Genomic DNA, 13481 nt, shown 5'->3' on the forward strand with positions numbered 1-13481 from the left:
CCCAGTCCTGAAAAACCGAGAAACTGCTAGTGGGTGTGTGGAGGGGGAGGGGGAGGGGAGGGTTAGTGTTCGGGAGGCTTTCTGACTCCCCTTTCCTGAAGGGGAAAGAAGGCTCAGGCGAAGAATGGCAGATGGGCGTTGCAGTCACCGCCCTGAGATACCGCTGGGTGCCTCGGCGTCATCCCCTGTGCCCAGCATGCGTTAGTTCTCTCGCCATAACAACCCATGAAGTGAAGTTCTGTTACCTTTTCCCCTGCTGTATACCTGAGAACAAATTCAGAACGACACAGTTTAGTGTTCCTAAGCGTTGTTTCCTACTTGTTTTCTGAAAAGGCCTCCAGGCCAGAAATAACCATCGTTGCAGGGAAGCCGCAAGTCCAGGCCCCTCCCGCAGACGTGTATTGAGCAAAATGTGCATGAAGCGGTGCTGGGGGATTCTGGGGTGAACCAGGCAGTCAGGGCGCAGCCTGCGCAGAACTCTCGTCTGGGTCCATAGGATGGAACCAACGCTACAGGAAAGGGGTTAGAGCTTGGCAAAGCACTGCGCCCCAACCCCATGCCACCCAGTCAGGGCCTTTTCTGGGCTCCACCCTTTTGCTGCTTCGTGAACCTTGCCACCCCTCCCTAGGAAACTAAGGCGCCTGGCTCACCTAACCACCAGGCATGTGATGGGATTCCTGACGCCAGGGAGACAAAAGAAACTTCCAAACAGGGCCCCCTAAAGAAATCAGAGGCCTACAGCTCTTCTGGGATGGGACTGGGCAGGGAGGCCAAGCAACTTCTTGGGTTACCAGGCTTTTGTCTACAAGCTGTGGTATCCAGTGTCTGCCAGGTGCCACAGCTGATGGCAGGCAGATGAAAGGACCTACAGCCCTCATACTTTTTTCCCCCGAAACACAGCCCTGCCCTCCGCACCTCCAGCCTCAGGTTCCCTAGGCGAGTCCCACTGGAGCTCCTTTGCCCCCTTGCCCATGGCACACAAGGTGGAACCTTGTAAACTCTTGTTAAGCATCCTAAGCGGGACTGAGCAATGCCGGGTCGCACATCTAGCCTGAGGACCCAGCATGAAGTACGTGTATGTTTTTCCAAATATGTCTAGGGACCCCCAATATTAGAATCATCAAGATATACTTGTTTTTAAAACGCAGATTTCAGTGGTGCCTGGGTGGCTCAGTCTGTTAAGCTTCCGACTTCCACTTGGATCATGATCTCCTGGTTCGTGGGTTCGAGCCCGGCGTCTGGCTCTGTGCTGACAGCTCAGAGCCGGGGGCCTGCTTCATATTGTGTGTCTCCCTCTCTCTGCCCCTCCCCTGCTCATGCTCTGCCTCTCTCTCTCTCAAAAATAAATAAACGTTAAAAAATTAATAAAAACAAAATAAAACCTAGATTTCATGTATTCATATATACTCTATTATATTCATAGATTATGTCAGGAAACATGCACATACACAAGAAATTGCCTTGTTGGGAGGGGAACTAGGTGACTGGGGGACAGGGGTTGGGGTGATTTGTTCACTTTATAACCTTCTCTATCTTTTGAATTTCAATTCATACGAATATATTACATATTCAAAAATGTTTTACTTCAAAAAATAAGTTGGCATCAAGTCAAGAAAAACAAAGATTCCTGGGTCCACTCTTGATCTAATGACTCCGATTCCCTGACGGCAGGTTTTTCTGCCTTTTAAACAAGTTTTCAAAGTGATTCTTAAGCCCAGGCTAAGTTGAGAAATCTCTGTATTAGGGTCTCAGTGATGAAGGACTGCTAAGAAGGGGCCAGCAGTGTCTGTCAATGGTGACTCATTCAGCTCCACACTTTCTGAATCAACCCTACCCTCCTTCAAACTGTCCTCTCAGGATCGACAGGGCAGCTGCAGGACCTTGGGGTCCAGGCTGGTGATCCTTCATCCCCTCTCATTTACACATAATCACGGGCCTGGGTCAGAAAGGACTGGCCCCCACATATTCCCTTTGGCAAGTAAGAATGCAAGGAGAAGGAGATTCCTCTGGCTTCAAAGCTGGCCCTGAGACAGCTGTGGTCTTGTCCTAAGTTCGGTTACTCCACATACCACGTAATCAAAGCTCCTTGTTCTACAGATGAAGGAAATGAAAGAGAAGAGACTTTTCTGCTGTCATACAGGCACTGCAGAGCAAGGTTGATGCTTCAGCCCCAGCTATGCTTCTGCCACCAGAGCGCAGGTATTGAATTTTAGCTACATCCCTCAAATGCCAGGAATATTTTCTAATTTACGGTTACAGGGAAGCTAAATGGCCCGCATTCAAGTCCAGATAGGAAAATGTGCCTTTAAAAGAAAATTCTTTTATGTTTATTTTTGAGAGGACGGGGGAGGGGGCAGAGAGAGAGGGAAACAGAATCTGAAGCAGTTGTCAATGTAAAGCCGGTCATGGGGCTGGAACTCACAAACCCCAAGATCATGACCTGAGCCAAAGTCGGACACTTAACCAACTGAGCCACCCAGGCGGCCCTGCTGCTTTTTTTTTTAATATTTATTTATTTATTTATTTATTTATTTATTTATTTATTTATTTATTTTTGAGAGAGCAAGCATGCACACATGCAAGTGGAGGAAGGGCAAAGAGAGGGGGACAGACAATCCAAGACAGCCCAGTGCTGACGGCAGCGAGGTGGGGCTTGAACTCTTGAGAACCATGAGATCATGACCCCAGCCCAAATCAAGAGTCAGACACTTAACCGACTGAGCCACTCAGGCACCCCTGGAAAAGCTGCTTTTTATAGTGAATTCATTTCCAGAGATGATCTCCCTTTGTAAATCAAGTTTCATGGCTATAAAGTGTTCATAGGAGAATTCCTATGAGGACCAGCTCCCTCAGTGCATCTAAAATGGGACGCTGCTGCCCAGAATTCAGTTCACACTCCCTTTGTCAGGCACCAACCCATGGGATAGACTCTGAACTCTGGATGTGTGTTCCAGCCTATAGGACAGCATGTAAGCTAAGAAATAATCCAGTCCCCAGGAGATCTCTGGCCTTCCTTCTATCTTTTTCCAAACTCCAAGTCTTCTGTCTAAAAATCAGACTACCTTATTATTCCAGAAGAGAGAATGCTGAATGCAAAGAAAAAACTCAAATTCTTGGATCTTGATTTGCAAAGTGAACCCTTAGAATAAATGGACTTTTTAGTGCAAGATTTTTTTGAGCACTGAAAGCCCAAGAGGCTGAAGGACTGAAATCTTAAATTTTATACTAGCAACAGCACAGTTAGGAAACATAAGATGTGATGATGCCAGAACCAATTTTCCAAAATGATAAGGGTGGGGAAAAAATTGAAGCAAAGGAAGCATTGCAGTCAGCTACTGGGGTGGGTGTCTGAGAAAGGACTCTCTCCCACTCTTTCCCCTGATCCTCTCTGCACAGGGATAGGGAGAGATTAGGACCCGCAAAAAGGTTTGCAGGCTCTGAAAGTAGAGAGAATCTATGCCTCGATCTGTGAGAAAGGTCTCAAGTCTTCCATGAAGAAAAAATATGGGATCAGTCAAGTAGAAATGGCAGGTGGGTGTGCCTAGGCACGTGGGCCTGGAAGTGCCCACGCCTGAGGTTCATGTGTGTGGATCCCAGAGAGCATCTAAATATGTCCTGAAGCCCTAAAGCAGCATGGAAGTTGCTTGAAGAGGGATAGATGATCAGGAGGAGGCTTGTGGGATGTAATCAAGAGAACCTACATGAACCTAGGTGAACCTACACCGACCAAGTCAGAAGCTATGGCACAAATTCAGCCATCTGTGGGCACAGCAGAAATCAAGGATGACACCTCACCACCGGCGGGGGTAGGATGTGCCTGCCTCCTTGAGCAGTAGAGGAAGACACATGAAGACCAATGACCAGACAACCTCCAGCCCCCTCACCTCTCACTCCGTGCTATGACCACATCAACTCTGCAGAATGAAGCTCTGACCCTAGATCGCAGAAGAGGGTCAGACCCCTCCATTTGACTGAGTGTGTATCCCTGAAATGACTGAATGACCATATACTCACCTGACTTACCATGCCAGGAAGTGACCAGATTACATTTCTGCTACAAAATGGAATAGATAGACAGAAAATAAGAAAATGAAAGACCTATCATTTAGGCACACCCATGTTTTCTGACTTTTAAATCCCATCTGGCCACCAGTGCACAGGGATCGTGCAGATCTGCTGCTGCCCACCTGCTGCTGCCCACCTGCTGCTCACATCCTGTATTATCTGAACAGGATAGGTGGTGTCCCCTTTCTAGCCTCAGTCTTCTTGTCTATAGAATGGGGTTTATAGTGGTACCTACCTCATAGGATTTTTGCGGTCATGAATTATTTGAGTCACCAGAGGGGTCAAACTGAATACAGTGACAATACCAAGTGTTAGCAGGACTTGGAACGACTGGAACTCTCACATGTTGCTGGTGAGTGTCCAAATTGGTACACCAGGAAGTTGGCAGGATCTACTAAAGCTAAACATACATATACCAAGTGGCTCAGCAATTCCAATTATGGACAAATACCCAACAGGAATAAATTCTGTCCACCCAAAAGTATGTTTAAGAATGTTCACGGCGGGGGCACTTGGGTGGCTCAGTCGGTTAAGCGTCCAACTTCGGCTCAGGTCTGATCTCACCTCGTGAGTTCGAGCCTGTGTCAGGCTCTGTGCTGACAGCTCAGAGCCTAGAACCTGCTTTGGATTCTGTGTCTCCCTTTCTCTCTGCCCCTCCCCTGCTCACACTCTCTCTGTCTCTCTCTTTCTCTCAAAAATAAATAAACATTAAAAATTTTTAAAAAAGAACGTTCACAACAACTTTGAACAAAGCAAAAAAATAACAAACCCACCAAATGTAAATGAAAAAACAACCTCGTATATTCACAAAATGGAATGATCGTAAACAGCAATGAAAAAGAAACTATCGATGTCAACAACAGCACGGATGAATCTCACAGACATAACGAGCAAAAGAAGCAAGACACGGGGAGTATGTACTGTATGAGTCCACTGAAATGAAGACCAAAACAGGCCCAAAACACCCTAATTTAGAGAAGACAACATAATAGTTACCTTTACCAGATAAGGGAAGCTTCTGGGATGCTAGAAACTCTCTATCTTGATCCAGGTGGTAGTTTCATGAGTGTGTGCATATATAAAAATTCACTGAGCTGGGGCACCTGGGTGGCTCAATCGGTTAAGCGTCTGGCTTCAGCTCAGGTCATGATCTCACAGTTCATGGGTTCGAGCCCCACATCGGGCTCTGTGTTGACATCTCAGAGCCTGGAACCTGCTTCATATTCTCTGTCTCCCTCTCTCTTTGCCCCTCCTCTGCTCATGCTCTGTCACGTGCTCTCTCTCTCTCTCAAGAATAAACAAACGTTAAAAAAATTTTTTTAATTCACTGAGCTATAATCATATTTGTGTACTACGTACAAGTAATATCTCAAGTTTTAAAAAAATGGGGGGAGGGGTATAAAATGTGACAGTGTGTGTTGCATGCTTAGCATGGTGCCACTGTCAATTCCCCAAAGATCTTTGAGCCACTGTAGCCTCTCCTTGCACATGGTTGCCCTTCACAGTCAAGGTTGGAGGAGTAAAGGAAGATGCTGGGAAGGTGGTGGGAGATTGTTGTAAGGCCCCTGTGCCCAGGGAGGACTTATCTGCCCAGGACCCAAGAGTCCAACTGAGTCCTTGGACAAAGCTGAAGAAAAGGCCACTCATCAGCTTCCTTGCTTCTCCCTCAGGCAGCCAGTGCAGTGCCTCCACTGGAAGGCTATGGACCCATCCTCAGGAGGAAGCTGCTGTGGAAGCTCCAGGCAGAAGTGGCATCCACACCTAAATGGAAGAGGAGAGAACTTCCTGACTCCTATCTGTGCCCGACACCATCAGACCTCATGGGCCTACGCTGGATTGAACGGTTATCACACAGGGGGGGGATTGAAAGGTTATCACCCCAGGCCACATGGCAGGGAGATGGGCACTGAACCTAGGTCTGTCTGACTCACCACAAGGTGAGTCCATGGATTACCCTCTATTCCAGCCTCTCCAAGAGAGAAAGTCTATGGTGATATGTGGGTACCCTCTGTGGGGCTCAGAGTGGCTACACAGGGCCCAAAGAAGGCAGGGACAGGGATGGGTTGCTCTACAGTGTAGTTCTGGCCAATCCCCAAGCACTGATTGGCTCTGGCCAGCAGATGGTGCCAGAGGGCCAGACAGCCATCCAAAGAGCATTTCACTAAACCTGCTCCCTCACAGAGATGCCTTCAGAAGCTGCCTTCTCTTCACCAGGACCAAGAGTCCTGTCCATATCCCTGGTATGACCATCAGAGACTGAATGCCAGTACAGCTTGACCACATGCACACAGTGTGACCTTGGAAGTAGCCTTCAGCCCTGTGGGCCACAGCACCCCTCCGTGAAATCAAATTCATGCACAAGTCCTGGCAACAGGGACCGGGTAGGCTCACTCAAAAGTAGGGCAGCGCAGGCCATCGAGGGCTCTTTTATAGATGACATAATCATGACAGGCATGACCTACTATCTCCCACTATATCCTCCTATGGGAACCCAAGGACACCAGCGCCAGTATGGCATCTGGAGCCAGCACACTGGAGCAAAGACCACGAGACGGCAATCTGTCTGAAAGGTCCATAGCCCACCCTGCCAGCTGACTGCCCAGGGATCTCCAGGCCAGGACCTGAGACGCTGAACATTCCAAGAGCCAGACTCTGGGCAACACCAATGAGGTGAAGGCAAGTGTGACTTTAATATCTCTTACAAATCAAGTGCTAATTTCTGACTGCTGAATGCCTAGTTAGGAAGGGATGTCTTCCAAGGGGCCACTGGTTGGCAAGGACATCCCCAGGAGAATCTCTTGAGTACAGGCCCAACCCATGACCCACTAACTGGCCCAGAAAGCTGCCAGTCAATCCATTATTGAATATTTACCTAGTATTAGCCTCTCCACCCACCATGTCATAGGCAGCGATAAACAAGACAGAAAAAGGACTTGAGTATCAGGGGGTAAGAGATGAGAAGCACATACAGAAAATGGTACGTAGGTAAGTATTGTGAAGAAGATAAAAATTGACCTAGAAAGTGAAGTGAGGGAAGGCAGGGGCAGCAATACATGTAAGCAGAAACCTGCTGAAGAAGGCACCAGCCATGGAGAAGTGGGACAGCTATTCAAGTAGCCTAAGTACAAAGGCTCTAAGATAAGAATGACCTTCATATGTTCCAGGAACAGCAAGGCCAGCATCGTCAGTGCTTAATGGGTGGAGAGTGAAAGGCAGTGAAGGTAGAGGAACAGGCAAGGACCAAAGCATGAAGAGCTTTGCAGGGAAGACATCATAAGCAAGTTGGATTTTATTTTATTTGCATTTAGCAACCTCAGGGGATAGAGGGTAAACATCAAGTGGCCTGATCTGATCCACAGTTTAGAAAGATCACTCCATGGGGCACCTGGGTGACTCAGTCAGTTAAACATCCAACTTCGGCTCAGGTCATGATCTCGCAGTCTAGGAGTTCAAGCCCCATGTTGGGCTCTGTGCTGACAGCTCAGAGCCTGGAACCTGCTTCAGATTCTGTGTCTCCCTCTCTCTCTCTCTTTCTCTAAAAAATAAACATTAAAAAAAAAAAAAGTATTCTGTGACCGTGTGGAGAACGTAGTTGCTGGGAAAAAGGGAAGTAGTAAGATCCTTCAGGAGGCTTGAACCAGGGCAGTGGCAGTGAAGGTGAGCAGAAAGATATATTTGGAGGTATAGCTAATGGCTTACCTGTGGAAAATAACTGCATTCATTCATTTACTAAGACAGGGAGCCCCAGGAGTTTGGGTGAGAGGAGGTCAGGAATTCAGTTTGAGATGCATGTTAGATATCTGAGTCATGTCGAGGTGGCAGCTGGATATAGAACTCTGAAGTTCAGGGGAGAAAATGGGTTAAAGGTATAAACTTGGGATTCTTCAGCATACAGGTGGAACTAGATGAGATCACTTAGGTAGAAGAGAGATAGAGACCTAAACATTGGGTCACTCTCCTATTTATCAAAAAACTTGGGAAGTAGCAGTCAAAAACATAGGGCAACAAGCACATCTAGTGTCATGGTAGACAAAAAAAAAGAAATTATTTCCAGGAAGTTGTTTTGGTCAATTGCTTCCAATGCTAAAAACTGGATTTCTTTTTAAAGTAGGCTTTATGCCCAGCATGGGGCTTGAACTCCCGACCCCAAGATCAAGAGCTGCATACTGTACCAACTGAGCCACCCAGATGCCCCTGAAAACTGGAATTTATTATAGTCAGAAAAACATCAGGGTGCCTGGGTGGCTCAGTCGGTTAAGTGTCCAACTTCGGCTCAGGTCACGATCTGCAGTTCGTGGGTTTGAGCCCCACGTCGGGCTCTGTGCTCACAGTTCAGAGCCTGGAGCCTGCTTCGGATTCTGTGTCTCCCTCTCTCTCTTTCTCTCTCTCTGAAAAAGAAACATTAAAATAAAAAAGAAAAATGTCTACTATACTTGGCAATGTAAAAATAACCTTGATAAAGCCTGTTATTTAAGTGGAGTGATGTTTCAGGAAGACAATGTAAGAGGAGATAGAGAATACTTAACAGTTCTTTAAAGTTTGACTAAGAAGAGGAACACAGAAAAGGGGCAGACACTTAAGGGAGACTGTGAGGTCAAAAGAATTTGTTTTCAGGATTGAAGATACTGGAGCCATGCTTGTATGCTGTTGGGAATATTCCAGTTGAGGTCAACATTACATATACAGCTGCAGAAAGGTTGGTGGAGGTGGTGACAGGAAGAAGAAAGTATAAATTGGCAAGGTCATCAGAGTTCTGGAGTTTAGGAGAGGAGATGCTGGCAATCTGAGAAGAGACCATGTGAATCAGTCCTCTTGAAGTCTGAGAAGGAATCTCAGGAAGCAGAGGGGATTGTCTGGCACTAACTACGATCACTTTGACATTTGTATAAATGAGTCCCTACCAGTACAGTTGCATCCATTTCTCTAGCCATGTCCTGTTGCTCAGGGACAGGTGTCAGACTCTGGACATAAAATCCTAGCCTGGGCTACAACAGGTTCCCATCTCGCAGCTTCCCTCTTGATGCCCTTGATCTCCTGCCCCCTGCAGGTGAAAGCAGAAATCTCTGGAGATGTCAGGTGACGACGAGTTTTGATCTACAAACTATACTCGTTTTCTTTTATTTTTTTAAATGTTTATTTACTTTGAGAAGGGGGGTGGGGAGGAACAGAGAAAGAGAGACACAGAATTCAAAGCAGACTCCAGGCTCTGAGCTGTCAGCACAGAGCCCAGCATAGGGCTCAAACTCAGACCGCGAGATCATGACCTGAGCTGAAGTATGATGTTTAACTGACTGAGCCACCCAGGCACCCCTCTACTTAAGAAGCATGGTATGAGGCTCCTTGGTGGCTCAGTCATTTACGCATCTGATTCTTGGTTTTGGCTCAGGTCATGATCTCATCGTGATCTCAGGTTTGTGAGTTTGAGCCTGGCATGGGGGTCTGCACTGCCCAGGAGCAGCGTGCTTGAGATTCTCTCCCTGCATCTCCCGGCTCTCTTTCTCTTTCAAAATAAATAACTTTAAAAAAAGAAAATAAGGGTGATGTTGTGATAAATAGTGTCTAATACAGCCTGGTGAGAAATAGCTCCTTTTCATCCTTTGGGTCTGAGCTCAGTGTCATTTCCTCAGAGACCACCAGCCTCATTACTAGCCTGATCAGTGCATTGTTAAATGTTTGACATTTCCAGTAACTTCCACAGAACCTTTCTCTCTGGTCGGGTCTTCAAAGCAAGCACTCTTAACTCCCTTTTCCATCACAATTCTAGTCTTTGACTTCCACAAATGGGCACTGAACTTCCTGACAGCTATAGCTTACCATTGAATTAGGAAACATCTGCTAATCATCTCTTGAAAGACCACCACTGGTACTGTCCATGGAAGCCTAAATGGACCTCACAAATGACAATACTGTGGATGGCTCAAGGCTATCTCCAGAGAGATTCCCAGGGGGTCTAAACAGCAATAGGAACCACATGTTGCATTATTAGTAGCATTTTAGGGAAAGAAAAGTCAACAGTCCATGTAATTATCCCAAACCTGTTGAGGATACAAACTACTTACAAACTTCAGCTACGAGATACAGAGAATTGATGGTTACCAGAGGGGAGACGGGTGGGGGATGTGTGAAATAAGTGAGGGGGACTGAAAGCACACCTATCTTGATGAGCCTGAGTAATGTATAGAACTGCTGAATCACTGTACTGTACTCCTGAAACTAATACGACACTGTATGTTAACTACACTGGAATTAAAACAAAACAAAACCTTCAGCCATGAGAATCTGTGATTTGCTTTAAAAAAGAAAAAAAGAAAAAGAAAAAAAAAGAGAAGAGTGCCTGGATGGTTCAGTCAGTTAAGCATCTAACATCAGCTCAGGTCATGATCTCACAGTTTGTGGGTTTGAGCCCTGCGCAGGGCTCTGTGCTGACAGTGACAGCAGGCTAGAGCCTGCTTTGGATGCTGTGTCTCCCTCTCTGCCCCTCTCCTGCTTGCGCACGCTCTCTCTCTCAAAAATAAATAAACATTTTTTAAAAATTAAAAAAATAAAAAAGAGAAAGACATGGCCTTTTTTCCAGCATTTAATCACTATCTATCTCTTTTACCTCTGGGAGAGGAATTCTGGTCCAGGTGTAACAGGAATCACAAATCTGGGATTTTTTGCTCATTCCACTTACTTGGTCATCACTGACCTCTGTGTGTTCAACTTTTAAAACAAATCTGTACATTATAAATATCCATAATTATTTTCTTTTCCTCAAATTTATATACCAGCTGCTAAAAACATCATAACATATGTACAGGATAGCACTAGGACGGCAACAGTGCCATTTCAGCAAACATCCCATTTTTGTCTACATGGCAGTACCTGTATAATTAAATATACAGAATAAAAAGCAGAAATAAAATACACTTATAGTCCTAAGACATAGGCTTAAACTAAGATTGAAACAAATATGGAGGTCATCAGGAAAGCCTGAGATAATACATCAACAACCTTCGTAAACTGTACGACTGCGAAGGGAAAAAACTTAAAAAAAAAAATAGGTGCACCTCATTTGAATAGAATCCACCCCAAAATAAACAAGCCCATCGTTAAACTTCAAGGTCCATTTCTAGGAACACATTAGGCTGAAAAGTAAGGGGAATGCTTATTATACAGGACAGGCGAAAGTCACTATTGAAACAGAGTCCTACAGTATATTTTAATTTTACCAAAACCCACAACCACCACCAATCACCACAAAAACCAATTTTCTGAAATTTGCAGCTGGAAAACTGAGCAGTGATTCTTAAATCTAAATGTAAATTAAAATCACTTGAGAAACTTAAAAAAATATGCCTACATATGCCTCCAAACAATTTAAATCAGATTTTCTGTGGGCACCAAGGCTGAGAACCACAGAAATAACCATCCTTATCCTACTCATCTAAAGCTAAGTCTTTCCGAAAAATAATTTAACTATTCTTCCATTTAAAACATATCTACTGCAACCAAGAAAAGGAAAAAAAGTCATGTGTGTTTGCTTAGAATATTCAACCTAAGAAATGAGCATACCATTTTATCACTCATTTTACCCTTAAAAGTTCCAAAGCAAACCCCTGTAAGTTCTGTTTAGAATACTCAAAATACATATTTTTAGTTGACAAGTCTTTAAGGAAAAAAAAAAGTTTTTTAAAAAGTTTATTATAAAAATTCTTTTAATCTGTTACTAATTGACAAATCAGCAACAGCAATTACTTATTATTATTATTAAAGGAAATTACTATACTTACCAATGCATTTTTTAAACTCATTTCATAGGTAGGTTACTAACACTTCCCAGTTAAGATGGTTAAACTCCAGTCTTTCTGTACAACTAGAAAATTAGTTGAAATTCTGGTAATCATTCTAAACCCAAGCCATTCTGGCCATGAGCCCTTTTCTGCTAGCCACAAGAATTAGAGAATTTGTACACCTGAATGATAGTACCACAGGTCAATTAGAAGATATGCATTCCTTCAAAGCCAATTGTTACCACAGTACCTGAAAACCAGATGCCTGGTATCTAAATTACTTGGACACTGGGTTAAAACTATGGCACACAATAAATTATTTGTTCAAAGAGAAAGGGCATAAAGCGACAAAGCAAAAAAAAAAAAAAAAAAAGATACATGTATTTCTTGTGAAAGCATGAAAAGAATAAAATGGAATGCAGACATAGAAAAACAGGGCTTTTTGCTTTGGACCATCAATTCCACAAGCCACCAAAAATACTGTCAATTACATCAGAGGACAGATAAAAAAGAAACTAGACCATTTTTAAAACAGAATGTGTGTGGGGTGCCTGGGTGGCTCAATCGGTTGAGCATCTGACTTCAGCTTAGGTTATGATCTCACGGTTCAGGAGTTCCGAGCCCCACATTGGGATCTGTGCTGACAGCTCAGAGCCTGGAGCCTACTTTGGATTCAGTGTCTCCTTCTCTCTCTGTCCCTCCCCACTTGCACTCTGTCTCTCTCTCAAAAATAAACAAACATTAAAAAATAAAAAAAAAAATAAAATAAAATAACAGAATGTGTATTTTCCTCACATCTTGGATATGAGAAAACTTCCTTGTCAGTTCCAAGTTCAACACAATACAAAGCAAAGGAACTTTTATTACTACATTCACACAAGTAATGATCAAGTGCCCTGAAGTTTACCCTCATAGCTTTAGATGACCAAATAGTAGTTTCCACAGAAGAACTGTTTTAACTTCCTAATCCTATTCAAAGGATAAAAGGGTGGGGGAAAACTCATTAAGTGCTTAGCACTGCCACTTCATTTCAAATGCCATTTTAGTCCTTGGGTGAATGCACATAACACTAAACCAAGATCTAGCAACAGTTTTCTATTTGGTTTAACTAGTTTCACTTAAAGAGCTAAATACAGGATAATGCTTTAACAGCTTTTTTATCTGAGACAAAATTAACTCTAAGATCACATGACAAGCAATGTACAAAATCTGTCAATCATTTTAGAGTCCATCTAACATACATAGCAATAGGATATTTACCATCAGAAACTGCACTGATAAGTAGACACATTAGTTTGTTAAGCTCCACCTGAAAACATGATGTTTTATTAAAACAAAAACCAAACAATTAAACACAGTTGGGTCTTCCTGAAGTTGCACAGATTTCCCTTCTTGCAGGCCAGTTAATATGCAGGAAGAACGCATGAAGAGCACGACGGCTATCTGACAAATTGTACTATCTGGATTACAAGTCCTGAAAATCATCTGAAGAATGTTAAGGAGTTAGCAGAAAGATTATATAGTGACCTTAGTTTTTATTTTTCTTTACCTAGAATTCTACAAATTCTAAAATTTATCAATTGATGTATCTTTTAAATAAACAGCACCAGTCTTGCCCATTGATACAATTAAAATTTGACTTTC

Source organism: Felis catus, chromosome A1 (genome assembly GCF_018350175.1).
Source record: "Felis catus isolate Fca126 chromosome A1, F.catus_Fca126_mat1.0, whole genome shotgun sequence".
Taxonomy (NCBI): Eukaryota; Metazoa; Chordata; class Mammalia; order Carnivora; family Felidae; genus Felis; species Felis catus.